At 48.3% G+C, this 15,922-nt stretch overlaps 1 protein-coding gene across 1 annotated transcript in view; it reads left to right on the top strand.

The window, feature by feature from the left end:
- LOC146830595 (ATP-dependent RNA helicase DHX58-like) overlaps positions 1–15,922 on the top strand; it is a 143,192-nt gene that overhangs the window by 96,481 nt on the left and 30,789 nt on the right. The window lies entirely within an intron of this gene.

Here is a 15,922-nt window from a genome sequence, read left to right as displayed (position 1 = left end):
GGGTCACCCACACCACGTTCACGCCTGCCGAACGCTCTCCTGCGGAGACGTCTCCATCACATTTCATCGACGCCGACACCGGCAGGATGATGCTCCACAAGAGGAGAATAGCTTCCGAGCCAGCTTTGGACTCCTACCGGATCCCGCTTAAGAAAAAGCTGCCAGTGGCTTCGGAACCAGTTCTTTACGAACCTCTCCATTCCTCTTACCAAGATCCACAGTCCTTCTCTCCCACACACTCCGACACAGACGTTTTGGAGGACTACATGGGTGACCACGTCCCCTACCCCGGAGAGATGGACCCTGAAGGCCAACAGGACCCTGACCAGGCTTGGGATGACCCTGTAGACTCGGGTGCACCTATGGATACACAGGACCCGCAACTCTATGGAGCAAAAACATCTCCCACAGAGGACACTGCCGCATTCAACGCCCTAATTGAACGTGCTGCGGCTAATCATGGTGTGCAACTCCACTCTGACACCGTCGAGGACGACTTTCTCATGGATACTTTCGCATCCTCAGAAAGGAATATAAAAACTCTACCCATGTTGAAGGGTGTCCTCAAACCAGCAAAGGACATCTTCAAAGAACCCACCAGGGCAAGAGTAATAAACCCCAGGATCGACAAGAAATACAGGTCGGCGCCTGGGAACCCTACCTACATTAGAGGCCAGTTACCTCTGGATTCCATTGTAGTTGCGAATGCTCGCAAACGGGCACACTCGCAAACAACAGGTGATGCTCCTCCCCCGGACAAAGAGTCCAAGGTGCTAGAGACCTCCGGCAAACGGGTTGCGGCCCAGGCAGCTAACATATGGCGCATTGCCAATACTCAGGCGCTCCTCGCTCGCTACGATCGAGCACACTACGACACATTAGAACAATTACTCCAACATCTCCCTGACCAATTCAAAGAAGGTGCAGAGATCCTCATCAGGGAGGGACAACTCCTCACAAACGCATCCATTAAGTGTGCACTGGATGCCGCGGATACAGCTGCCAGAGCCATAAACACTAGCGTCATGTTGCGACGACACGCCTGGTTGCGAATTTCCGGATTCAAACCTGAGGTACAAAATAACATCCTCAACCAGCCTGTCAACCCCGACTACTTATTCGGGCCGGAGGTTGACACCACCCTAGAGAAAATAAAAAAGGACACAGACACTGCAAAGTCCATGGGGGCTCTCCAAACGCAGTCCTTTCGGAGCGGCTCCTTTCGTCGCCCCGGAAATAGAGGAGCAGGTAGAGGACAGGGGTCACAGCAAACCTACAACAAGAGCAACACACAAAGCACCTACGATAAAAACACCTGGGGTGGATATCGTGGCTCCAGCACAAAGGGCAGAGGACGCGGGTACGGCAACACCAGGTCCTCCCCCAAGAACAAACAGTGACGCCCTCTCCCTTCCTTCTGACCACATAACACCTGTCGGGGGAAGGCTACAAAGGTTCCTGTCCACGTGGAACTCCATCACCACGGACAGGTGGGTCAAAGATATTGTCAAATACGGTTACTGCCTAGAATTAACCTCAACTCCACCCACAATACCTCCAAAACACCGTCCTATGTCCTCAGAGCACTTAACGCTCTTACAGCAGGAGGTGCTCAGTATGCTACTAAAAGGCGCAATGGAGGTCGTACCCGTCCACGACCAAGGTACGGGGGTGTACTCCCTGTACTTTTTAATACCAAAAAATGACGGGTCACTCAGACCTATATTAGACCTGAGACCCCTGAACCGCTACATTCTCTCCGAGCATTTTCACATGCTCACTTTACAGCAAGTCCTCCCGCTGCTCAAGCAGGGAGACTTCCTGGCCACACTGGACCTCAAAGATGCGTATTTCCACATACCCATTCACGCCTCACACAAAAAATACCTCAGGTTCACTGTTCAGGGGCAGCACTACCAATTCAAAGTCCTTCCCTTCGGCGTGACAACAGCACCCAGGGTGTTCACAAAGTGCCTAGCTACTGTGGCGGCACATCTACGGAGGCAGCACATACACGTCTACCCTTACCTGGACGACTGGCTCGTTCAAGCGAAGTCAGCCCTGCAATGTGCCAGCCACATGTCCCGCACCATTCACCTCCTTCACAGTCTGGGTTTCTCACTAAATTACCCAAAATCCCATCTCCAGCCCGCACACGTACAACAGTACCTAGGTGCGACTATAGACACTCTGGCGGCCACAGCTCAGCCAAATTTAGTGAGAATCAACAGCATGCAAATGCTGATTTCCAAGTTCAAACCTCAACACTCCCTTCCCGCGCGAGTGTTCATGCAGCTGATAGGCATGATGGCCTCCTGCATTTTCATAGTCCCACACGCGAGACTACATATGCGCCCGCTTCAGGAGTGCTTAGCACGTCAGTGGAATCAGGCTCAAGGACAGTTGAAAGACCTAGTGTTGGTGAGCGGTCGGGCATATAACTCTCTGCATTGGTGGAATCCACAAAACCTTTGCAAGGGCCGACCGTTCCAAGAGCCTGTTCCACAAATAATACTGACAGCGGACGCGTCTCTCCAGGGATGGGGAGCTCATGTACTCAACTACACAGTGCAGGGACTATGGACAACACATCAGAAGAAGATGCACATCAACCTTCTGGAATTGATGGCAATCTTCCTGGCAATGAAAGCATTCAAAGTACACTTGTGCAACAAAGTCGTGTTGATCCGGACGGACAACATGACTGCCATGTACTACATACAGAAGCAGGGAGGAACACACTCTCCACAGTTGTCTCATCTGGCTCAGAGCATGTGGAAGTGGGCCATTCAGAGGAACATGTTCCTCATGGCAGAACACCTCCCCGGCAAAGACAACCAGATGGTGGATCTGCTCAGCAGACACAGCCACCAGATGCACGAGTGGGAGTTACACCCATCAGTACTCCAACCGTACTTCCAGCAATGGGGTCATCCAGAGATAGACCTATTCGCCACAAGCGAAAACGCAAAATGCCAAAGCTTTGCCGCCAGGTTCCCACATCCGCAGTCGCAGGGCAATGCGATATGGATGAACTGGTCCGGCAGATTTGCGTACGCTTTTCCCCCAGCACCACTGATACCGCTGGTGGCACGCAAACTCAGACAACACTCACTGACACTCGTCCTGGTTGCTCCAACGTGGGCACGCCAGCCATGGTACACCACCTTTCTCGAACTTTCCGTGGTGCCGCATCAAAGGCTGCGGATCAAACCCGCGCATTTGACGCAGAACCATGGAGAGATTCAGCACCCAGATCCGCAACAGCTGAACCTGGCAATCTGGCTCCTGAAGTCCTAGAGTTTGGCTACCTAAACCTGCCACCTGACTGTATGGACATCATTAAGGAGGCCAGGAGACCCACTACCAGAGCTTGCTATGCAGCCAAATGGAAAAGGTTCGTCATTTATTGCAATAATAATGACATTAACCCGCTAGACGCATCCATCCAAAACATAATTTGTTACCTCTTACACCTATACCGATGCAATCTGGCGTACACCTCTATACGTGTCCATTTGACCGCAATATCAGCCTATCTGCAGACCAGGCAGCACCTCTCTCTATTCACAGTGCCTGCCATCAAAGCATTCTTGGAAGGACTCAAACGAGTCATTCCACCAAGCCACCCACCGGCTCCAATGTGGAACCTCAACTTGGTCCTCACACGCCTGATGGGTCCACCCTTTGAACCTCTACACTCATGCGAGATTCAATTCCTTACCTGGAAAGTAGCTTTCCTAGTAGCGATCACTTCTTTAAGAAGAGTTAGTGAACTCCAGGCACTAACCGTTCAAGAGCCATTTATACAGGTTCACGCCAACAGGGTCGTACTACGTACCAACCCCAAATTCATGCCCAAGGTGATATCGCAGTTCCACATGAATCAAACTATTGAACTGCCTGTTTTCTTTCAAAACCCACAGACTGTCGCAGAAAGAGCACTCCATACACTAGATGTAAAGAGGGCCCTCATGTACTATATCGACAGGACTAAAGTCTTTAGGAAAACAAAACAACTTTTCGTTGCCTTTGCCCCACACCACAAAGGTAACGCTATCTCCAAAGCAGGTATAGCCAGATGGATCGTTAAATGTATTCAAATTTGCTATCAATAGGCTAAACGCACATTAAGATTCCCCCACGAGCCCACTCAACACGTAAGTTAGGGGCCTCCATGGCTTTCCTAGGAAACATTTTTTTTTTTGGACAAAACTTAATAGGAAACAATTCAACACAGGTAGTGCACAAACAATCAAAACATTTCAATTATGGTTTTCTATTGGTTAAATATGACAACTGCTGCACATATTAGTTCATTAATTCATTTTATTTCTTACTTTTTCGTTCCTATTTTTATATATATATACATGTGCAAAACTTTTCTTTGTATCTGTTTTATATCAAAGTCATCATGTCATAACACATCCATGTAAACATTTGTAATTTCATTATGCAATAGATCACCAATAGGAGACAAGAATTGATGAAAAAACAAAAAGACAAAAGAAACAGAAGATAATAATAAGTTATGGCTAATGTTTGATTCTACGCGCGTTTCGGCGATCAGCCTTCTTCAGGTAGCCATAATCCTGATACCTCCTACAATAAGAAAAAATAAACTATAATTGTCTGTGCATACCATAACAACCTAAAGTGCGTATTCATAATTCTAAAATATCTATTACCGTATTTACAAGATTTACAAACAAATATCTATTTACAATTTTATACCATTTCCTATACATATTCAATCTTGTTCATTTCCAAATCACCTTAGCAATCTGCAGTACTTGAAATGTGCCCAATAAAGGCCCAGTTTGGAGGAAGTTCAAAACATTCGGGTAAATTCAGTGTTTGTAGAGGCTATTCACTTCTGTATGGTACGGTGTAATCAATACATCTATAATTTATTCTGTTTAAAGGGTTCTCTAGGTACTCCCTTTAGCCCAAAAATTATATATATCTATGATACTGTCGTGACCTTTGCTCCCTTTAGCCAAAAAATATATATATATCTATGATACTGTCGTGACCTGATTATACACTATGGAGGGCAAAAATTGTAGCGAGAATGTAAACGAAATTCATTGGAATTCTATTTCTTTTCTGTTTACTCGCTCTACATACATTCCTGTTCGTATGTTTTATTTCATTATTGTGTGCCGTCACTGATATTACTCTATTGGGGGCAGGTCTGTTGACTCAGTTTCAGGATACTTTTTCGCCGCTAATGGGTTGTGCGCAAAGCTCTATAACAGAATAAAATAAGGTCATAGAGATGATTGTATGGCCCAGTTAGGCCTGCTCTACCTATATAGTGTGGACTAACTTACTTTTGGAGTTAAGTTCTTATGATGGGCGGGAAAGAGTAGCAGGGACGTGCATCAAAGGAGGCTTGCTGCTGGATTAATATTGCTTTACAGTCTGCGGAAAAACACAACATCATGGTGTCTTAGCATTAATGTTTTGAAGTCGAGATATCTACGGCTGTTCCTATTAATCTATGCTGATTTTTAGGTACTTACTTAAACACAGTACCAACGCGTAGTGTCCAGATTATCCCATCCAAACTATGGCGTGTCTATCAGTTGGTAAATATATTAAAGGTGAGGAGGAGTACAATGACGTCGTCTAGAGGAAAGAGGAATACGTTTAAATCTAGATGTATACTTTTAGTTGACTCGCGTATAAATCAACGGGAGACGCAACTTCTAATGTATTCACTTAATATCAAAATTGCACTCACCGGAACAACAACGCTACTTGCTCTTGCGAGTCACGGCGTGTGCGTATATCGATCGTTGTTTTCCCTTTTCGGAGGGCGTGCGGTAACGTCATCTATAAATAAGTATATTTGTCTAGATTAATAATCTTCGTCCACCCCACGTTTAACGGCACAGATCGATGCACCTCCTCTATTTCCGCTAGTTACTAAGAGACCCGATTGTCACTTACCAAATGTTCGCCGTTCTCTGCTCATTCAATCTCAAGCGGTCGCGCCAGCGTGCAAACGCCGTCGATAACTAGCACTTCCGTTATATTGTATAAGCCTTTCTACCATTGGCTAATTTGTGATCCAAACTGGCCTATCGTGTGCTACATGGCAGTTGTTTCTATTTTAAAGGGGTATGCATGCATTGTTGATTAAGCGCAGACATAATTATCTTCGGGAGGAAGCCAATCACTCGCTTCCCAATAACAGCGTTCACAAACGAACTTAAAGGCGCAGATATTTAGTTCCTCGTTTTTTTTAAACAATGAACTGGTGCTTCTACATAGGAAGAGGTCGAGATAAGGCGATCGAGTCCATGAGTGACAATGTTTATAAAACCCACGGAAAATGATAATGAAACAGAAACATCTTTATGTATTTCTTCCCTAGTCAAAACAAACGTCTAGACCGGATGGGATCAGAATGAGACAACCGTATCGCCTGGTATCAGAATTGGCTAGGATTATATATTTGTATTATGATGATGCAAATTGTCTAAAAATTTTTGAGCAATATTTCTGTTGTACAACTTGTCTCTGTACCTTAACCCTTGACCGGAAATTCCAAACGTAAGGATGCTAACTTAAGGCATTGAATTCATACCAGATTCATACATTTGTTAATGGCCCTCTTGATGCTTATTGCAGTTATGTACATCATATCAGTTATTGTAGCGGATAGCTTGACTCCACGGGATCTCATTATTTAAACCTTGCTTGTATGTGTCCAGCGAGAATATCCAAAAGACTTCTCTTCTTTTGCGTATCTCCATGCCCTGTACTCCACTAATATTGATTTTCTCCAATATCAACCATTTTATGCTTTCCGTGGGATGATTAGAATCAATAAAATGTTGTACTAGTGGTGCTTGTAGTTTTTTCGTTTTGATAGCTGACCTGTGTTCTGTTAGGCGAGTTGCCATTGATCTTGATGTTTCCCCTATGTAGGTTTTCTTACAGGGACATTGAATTGCATATATTATATTGGTGGTTTTGCAATTCGTGAAACTCTGCATATGTATTTCGACTCCATTGATGGAGTATTGTTTAACCTCTAGGGCAGACTTACAGGCAAGGCAAGACATACATCGATAGTTTCCTTTGACTGTATGTAAACCTTCAATAGTAGTTTGTGCAGCAGTGATTGTAGGTTTGTGCATACGGGACCTTGTCACCAAATCCTTCAAGTTTTTATTTTTCCGATAAGCAAACATTGGCTTGGGCAGGGGATTTGAGTCACTCCTTGTGGCATTTAAAATGTGCCAGTTTGAATTCACGATTTGGCGCACGGACTCATTCATGGTTGAATATCTCATAACCATTACCAAGCGTTTTTGTTCTTTTGGAGGTTTCTTTTTCAGTAGACATTGACGGTCAAAATAGCGTGCCCTTTTAAAGGAGTCTCGCACTAGCCTTCTGGGATAGCCTCTGGCTATAAATTTCGCCTTCATAATGTCCGATTGCTTGTCATAGTCCTCTATGTTGGTGCAGTTCCTTCGAAGACGAAGGAAACATTCCTTTGCATGATATATGTAGAGCAGCCACCTGGTCCACTACACATACATTTACCAAACACTATTGTGTAGATGTGCAATCAAAACAGCAGGCAGCTGTAGGACAGGCTGTTCTCAAAACTCTTTTTCAGACCGCTGCAGCTGGCACTGGTAGCCGCCGCTAATAGAGGGCACTGCTGTGTATTCTATGCACAGATATGAATTCAGCAGCCCACATGCCTCGAACTGAATATGCTACTTACCAGTATGCATCTGTTCTTGGCATGTAGGGCTGCTGACATTCATATCGCCCTCCCTCCTCCCCGGCGCCTGTAGCAGCTGCAGCTCTCAGAATTACTGTAAGCATGGTCATCACTTTCTGTATCTACTCCATCACTGCCACAATGGGGAAAAACAATCTGGGGATGGAGAGGATGCCCATGCGCACTGTAGTCCAGGGGAGGAGTCACCTATCCCAGGATACTTCGAAGACTCTTCCAGGACAACAACGTGCAAACATCCGGACCCAACACTAGGCGGCGATCTATGCACAGATATGAATGTCAGCAGCCCTACATGCCAAGAACAGATGCATACTGGTAAGTAGCATATTCATTATTAACACTATGGGGTCGATTCCGATCCCGGATTTTTTTTTCCCGTACGACTCGTATCCGTATTTTTTTACGTACGAATCGTACAAGTCCCGTACAAACGGCGAAGTACGATTCATACATGAAAAATACATACGAATCGCCTCGGGAAAAGTCTACGAGACGTCCCCGGACAGTTTTACTTACAACTCGTAGAACTGAAGTCCGAGCGCGCAAGTACGATCCGTACCACCCGTCCGAAAACAAAAGCGCATGGAAAAGGCCCCGTACGGAGCGAACTTTGTACGACCCCTAACCCGAGTACACTTGTGCCCGGGGTACGAGTCGTACGGCCCCCCCAGCCTGCCACCCCACCCGCGTACGTCCGCACCGTACCCCCCACCCCCCGTATGTACGGACCGTACCCCCACCCGCGTATGTCTGCACCGTACCCCAGGCGTACCCCCCACCCGCGTATGTCCGCACCGTACCCCAGGCATACCCCCACCCGCGTATATACGCTGCGGACATACGCGGGTGGGGGGTACGGTGTGGACATACACGGGTGGGGGGTACGCCTGGGGTACGGTGCGGACATACGCGGGTGGGGGTACAGTCCGTACATACGGGGGTGGGGGTATGGTGCGGACGTACGGGGAGGGTGGGGGGTACGGTCCGTACATATGCAATGTTGGGGTACACACCGTACATGATGACACGTACGATGTGGGTGATGGCGTGTACGTCGCATAGCGGGGCCCCTTTTCCTCGTGCATCGCAGCGTACTTAGCTTTTCCGGCACTTTTTGGCTCCCGTAAAAATATAGCCGTGCGGAGTGCTTTGGGTACGAATCATACTTGCTGGTCCGTAAAACGCTGCCTGACTCCGTGCAGACGTCGCGTACGCACTGTCCTGGATCAGAATTGTATGTATTTTTAGGCCGTACGGTGTTTTTTACGATTCGTACAGAAATGGTATTTCTGTACGAATCGTACTTGCTGGTTTGTACGGTGGAATTCCCAGGTACGAGTCGTACGGAGAAAACGCACCGTACGACCATTCGTACACGGGTTTTACAGGATCGGAATCGGCACCTGAGTATGAAATGTAATTTGAGGTTTTTCAGCATTTTTTTAAACTTTGGCCCAGATTCATGTGTTTTCAGCAAGATTTTATACGTTTGCATATCTCCCAAAACAGTTCTGCAACACTGTTTGTGTTCAACATTTCTAGTGTCAGTGTTCAATTATATCAGTAATTTGGAGCAGATTGCAGTGTATTACAAAGTCACTTGGGTTGGATCTTAAGTGAATTAGTTTAGCACATAAATCACTCAACCCACAAAATCTTAATGTTCGAGGCATGTGGGCTGCTGAATTCATATCTGTGCATAGATCGCCGCCTAGTGTTGGGTCCGGATGTTTGCACGTTGTTGTCCTGGAAGAGTCTTCGAAGTATCCTGAGATAGGTGACTCCTCCCCTGGACCACAGTGCGCATGGGCATCCTCTCCATCCTCAGATTGTTTTTTTCCGCCATTGGGTTCGGATGTGCTTATCTTGACTCAAGTTAGGAAAAACTTTTTCAGGCCAAAAGGCCTTTAGTTCGCGTCGGTACTGTTCCCGATCGGTATCGATAGTTACTTGTTAGTTTACTAACTTCAAGAACAACTTTTTCGCATCATATCCGACCATCGACCCCACATCGACGATGGAATCGAGGACACCATTCAAGCGGTGTCCTGTTTGCAATGCGAAATATCCCCATGTCGACGTCCACCCGGTGTGCAACAAATGCCTTTCACCGGATCACATCGAATCCACATGTATGGCCTGTGCCCGATTCCGATCCAAAAAGACTCTCCGGAATCGACGAGCAGCGAGACTTGAAGCGCAGCAAGCGGCACCGGCCCCGACCAACATCTTCAGCGCCGAGGACGAAGATGTGGAAGGCGTGGAGAACCTACCCTCCAGCCCCGCTTCCGAACACGATTCCGGATCGGAAGACATCGAAGAACAACTCTTTCACAGGGAAGAAGCCGACACCGAGGTAGGAGACTACGATGAGGCCTTAGGGGCCGAAGAGAGTAGCTCCGGTGACGAGCAAGGCCTACCCGTGCAGACGGAGGATATCCCAGTGCGTCAGTCTATGGCTCCGGTCAAGGGATCGCCTTCGGGCCTTACCCAAGACCTATCCCGCAGTTCTTCGGCCCCGCCCTCTGGCCCGGCCTCGGACATTCAGCGACAGCCATTACTACCCAAAACGACTGGTTTCCCTTCATCGAAACCGAAAGTCGTATCGATTCCACAAAAACCGAAACTGAAACTGACACTGGTCGGATCGAAGCCCACTACACCTTCGACGCCAGCCAAACCCGTCGGCACCGACCGCACCAAACGGGACTTCGGTGCGGAGCTCGCAGCAGCCGACGTCGGCGCCGACACACGGAAAAAGGCCATCGGTACCGCCAAACCGCCTCGGCCCCCGGCACCGAAACAATCGGCTCCGGCCACAAAGGTCAAAATGGCCGCTGCGTCTCACACCACTTCGAAAGCAGCACCGAAGGCCCAATCAGCGACGCCGTCGACAGCTACTACCTCTCCTCGACTCGATGACCCCGTGGCGCCAAAGAAGTCCACGCCTGCCTCTACAGAACCGCTTGGCGCCAAAGAACCGTCGGCGTTCCAGGTTCGGCAAGTTGCAGCGTCCTTGCAACGCATCAAAGAAAAGGCAGCCCTCCAGGACACGTCAGGCTCCGAGCCGAAAAAAGGTCCACAAGCTTCTCCGGCACCAGCCAACATCACTTTTGGCCTGCCGCCATCCACGGCGCCCAAACTGTTCGAAATCAGAACACGTGTCACCCACACTAGGATCACACCTGCCGAACGCTCTCCTACGGAGACGTCACCATCCCACATCATCGATGCCAACACCGGCAGAATTATGCTCCACAAGCGGAGAATATCTTCCGAGCAAGCTTTGGACTCCTACCGGATCCCGCTAAAGAAAAAGCTGCCAGCGGATTCGGAACCAGTTCTTTACGAACCTCTCCATACCTCTTACCCAGATCCACAGTCCTTCTCTCCAACACACTCCGAAACCGACGTTTTGGAGGACTACATGGGTGACCACGTCCCCTACCCCGGAGAGATGGACCCTGAAGGCCAACAGGACCCTGACCAGGCTTGGGATGACCCTGTAGACCCGGGTGCACCTATGGATACACAGGACACGCAGCTATATGGGGCGAAAACGTCTCCCACAGAGGACACTGCCGCATTCAACGCCCTCATTGAACGTGCTGCGGCAAATCATGGTGTGCAACTCCACTGTGACACAATCGAGGACGATTTTCTAATGTATACTTTCGCATCCTCAGAAAGGAATATCAAAACTCTACCCATGTTGAAAGGTGTCCTCAAACCAGCAAAGGACATTTTCAAAGAACCCACCAGGGCAAGAGTAATAAACCCCAGGATCGACAAGAAATATAGGTCGGCGCCTGGGGACCCTACGTACATTAGAGGCCAGTTGCCTCTGGATTCCATCGTGGTCGCTAATGCCCGCAAACGGGCGCACTCACAGACAACTGGGGATGCTCCTCCCCCGGACAAAGAGTCCAAGGTGCTAGAGACCTCCGGCAAACGGGTTGCAGCCCAGGCAGCTAACATATGGCGTATTGCCAATACTCAGGCGCTCCTAGCTCGCTACGATCGCGCACACTATGACACATTAGAAACCTTACTCCAACATCTCCCTGACCAATACAAAGAGGGAGCAGAGATCCTCATCAGGGAGGGACAACTCCTCACGAACGCATCCATTAAGTGTGCACTGGATGCCGCAGATACAGCTGCCAGAGCCATAAACACTAGCGTCATGTTACGACGATACGCCTGGTTACGAATCTCCGGATTCAAACCTGAGGTACAAAATAACATCCTCAACCAGCCGGTCAACCCCGACTACTTATTCGGACCAGAGGTTGACACCACCCTAGAAAAAATAAAAAAGGACACAGACACTGCAAAGTCCATGGGGGCTCTCCAAACGCAGACCTTTCGGAGTGGCTCCTTTCGTCGCCCCGGAAATAGAGGAGCAGGTAGAGGACAGGGGTCACAGCAAACCTACAACAAGGGCAACACACAAAGTACCTACGATAAAAACACCCGGGGTGGATATCGTGGCTCAAGCACAAAGGGCAGAGGACGCGGATACGGTAATACCAGGTCCTCCCCCAAGAACAAACAGTGACGCCCTCTCCCTTCCTCCCGACCACATAACACCTGTCGGGGGAAGGCTACAATGGTTCCTGTCCACGTGGAACTCCATCACCACGGACAGGTGGGTCAAAGATATTATCAAACACGGTTACTGCCTAGAATTAACCTCAACTCCACCCACAATACCGCCAAAACACCGTCCTATGTCCTCAGAGCACTTAGCGCTATTACAGCAGGAAGTGCTAAGTATGCTGCAAAAAGGCGCAATAGAGGTCGTACCCGTCCACGAGCAAGGTACGGGGGTGTACTCCCTGTACTTTTTAATACCAAAAAAGGACGGGTCACTCAGACCTATACTAGACCTGAGACCCCTCAACCGCTACATTCTCTCAGAGCATTTCCACATGCTCACCCTACAACAAGTCCTCCCGCTGCTCAAACAGGGAGACTTCCTAGCCACGCTAGACCTCAAAGATGCGTATTTCCACATACCCATTCTCCCATCACACAGAAAATATCTCAGGTTCACTATTCAAGGGCAGCACTACCAATTCAAGGTTCTTCCCTTCGGCGTGACAACAGCGCCCAGAGTTTTCGCAAAGTGCCTAGCTACTGTGGCTGCACATTTACGGAGGCAACACATTCATGTCTACCCTTACCTGGACGACTGGCTTGTTCAGGCAAAGTCAGCCCAGCAATGTGCCAGCCACATGTCCCGCACCATTCACCTTCTTCACAGTCTGGGGTTCTCACTAAATTACCCAAAATCACATCTCCAACCCGCACACGTACAACAGTACCTAGGTGCGACCATAGACACTCTGGCAGCCACAGCTCAGCCAAATTTAGTGAGGATCAACAGCATGCAAATGCTGATTTCCAAGTTCAAACCCCAACACTCCCTTCCTGCGCGAGTGTTCATGCAGTTGATAGGCATGATGGCCTCCTGCATTTTCATAGTCCCACACGCGAGACTACATATGCGCCCGCTTCAGGAGTGCTTAGCACGTCAATGGAATCAGGCTCACGGGCAACTAAAAGACCTAGTGTTGGTGAGCGGTCGGGCATACAACTCTCTGCATTGGTGGAATCCACAAAACCTTTGCAAGGGCCGACCGTTCCAAGAGCCTGTTCCACAAATAATACTGACAGCGGACGCGTCTCTCCAGGGATGGGGAGCTCATGTACTCAATTACACAGTGCAGGGACTATGGACAATACAACAAAAGAAGATGCACATCAACCTTCTAGAACTGATGGCAATCTTCCTAGCTATGAAAGCATTCAAAGTACACTTGTGCAACAAAGTCGTGTTGATCCGGACGGACAACATGACTGCCATGTACTACATACAGAAGCAGGGAGGAACACACTCTCCACAGTTGTCTCATCTGGCTCAGAGCATGTGGAAGTGGGCCATTCAGAGGAACATGTTCCTCATGGCGGAACACCTCCCCGGCAAGGACAGCCAGATGGCGGATCTGCTCAGCAGACACAGCCACCAGATGCACGAGTGGGAGTTACACCCATCAGTACTCCAACCGTACTTCCAGCAGTGGGGTCATCCAGAGATAGACCTATTCGCCACAAGCGAAAACGCAAAATGCCAAAGCTTTGCCGCCAGGTTCCCACATCCGCAGTCGCAGGGCAATGCGATATGGATGAACTGGTCCGGCAGATTTGCGTACGCTTTTCCCCCAGCACCATTGATACCGCTGGTGGCACGCAAACTCAGACAACACTCACTAACACTCGTCCTGGTTGCTCCAACATGGGCACGCCAACCATGGTACACCACCTTTCTCGAACTTTCCGTGGTGCCGCATCAACGGCTGCGGATCAAACCCGCACATTTGACGCAGAACCATGGAGATTCAGCACCCAGATCCGCAACAGCTGAACCTGGCAATCTGGCTCCTGAAGTCCTAGAGTTTGGCTACCTAAACCTGCCACCTGACTGTATGGATATCATTAAGGAGGCCAGGAGACCCACTACCAGAGCTTGCTATGCGGCTAAATGGAAAAGGTTTGTCATTTATTGTAACAACAATGACATTAACCCGCTGGACGCATCCATTCAAAACATTATCTGTTATCTCTTACACCTATACCGATGCAATCTGGCATACACCTCAATACGTGTCCATTTGACCGCAATATCAGCCTATCTCCAGAACAGGCAGCACCTCTCTTTATTCAGAGTGCCGGCCATCAAAGCATTCTTGGAAGGACTCAAACGAGTAATTCCTCCACGCCACCCACCAGCTCCAATGTGGAACCTCAACTTGGTCCTCACACGCCTGATGGGTCCACCCTTCGAACCTCTACACTCATGCGAGATTCAATTCCTCACCTGGAAAGTAGCTTTCCTAGTAGCAATCACTTCTTTGAGGAGAGTTAGTGAACTCCAGGCACTAACCGTTCAAGAGCCATTCATACAGGTTCACGCCAACAGGGTCGTACTACGTACCAACCCCAAATTCATGCCCAAGGTGATATCGCAGTTCCACATGAATCAAACTATTGAACTGCCTGTTTTCTTTCAAAACCCACAAACTGTCGCAGAAAGAGCACTCCATACACTGGATGTAAAGAGAGCCCTCATGTACTATATAGACAGGACTAAAGTCTTTAGGAAAACAAACAACTTTTCGTTGCCTTTGCCCCACACCACAAAGGCAACGCCATCTCCAAAGCAGGTATAGCCAGATGGATCGTTAAATGTATTCAAATTTGCTATCAAAAGGCTAAACGCACATTAACGATTCCCCCACGAGCCCACTCCACACGCAAGTTAGGGGCCTCCATGGCTTTCCTGGGAAACATTCCTTTGCATGATATATGTAGAGCAGCCACCTGGTCCACTACACATACATTTACCAAACACTATTGTGTAGATGTGCAATCAAAACAGCAGGCAGCTGTAGGACAGGCTGTTCTCAAAACTCTTTTCAGACCGCTGCAGCTGGCACTGGTAGTTAATAGAGGTTAATAGAGGTTAATACTGGTAGCTAATAGAGGGTACTGCTATATATTCTATGCACAGATATGAATTCAGCAGCCCACATGCCTCGAACTGAATATGCTACTTACCAGTATGCATCTGTTCTTGGCATGTAGGGCTGCTGACATTCATATCGCCCACCCTCCTCCCCGGCGCCTGTAGCAGCTGCAGCTCTCAGAATTACTGTAAGCATGGTCATCACTTTCTGTATCTACTCCATCACTGCCACAATGGCGAAAAACAATCTGAGGATGGAGAGGATGCCCATGCGCACTGTGGTCCAGGGGAGGAGTCACCTATCTCAGGATACTTCGAAGACTCTTCCAGGACAACAACGTGCAAACATCCGGACCCAACACTAGGCGGCGATCTATGCACAGATATGAATGTCAGCAGCCCTACATGCCAAGAACAGATGCATACTGGTAAGTAGCATATTCAATCTTAAAAAGTATTTTTTATTGCCAATAAGTGAACCAGAAGTGTTTCATTGAATGTTTCATTGACGTACTGAGTGGAGAATTCTCACTATTCACACAATATGCAAGGCAGAGAAAGAAATCTGTCAAGAAGGCTTTCAAAAGATAATTTCTTTTAAATCAATTGGATAGTATCTG

Source organism: Triturus cristatus, chromosome 5_1 (genome assembly GCF_964204655.1).
Source record: "Triturus cristatus chromosome 5_1, aTriCri1.1, whole genome shotgun sequence".
NCBI classification, from domain to species: Eukaryota; Metazoa; Chordata; class Amphibia; order Caudata; family Salamandridae; genus Triturus; species Triturus cristatus.
This window is presented reverse-complemented; position numbering and strand designations above follow the sequence as displayed.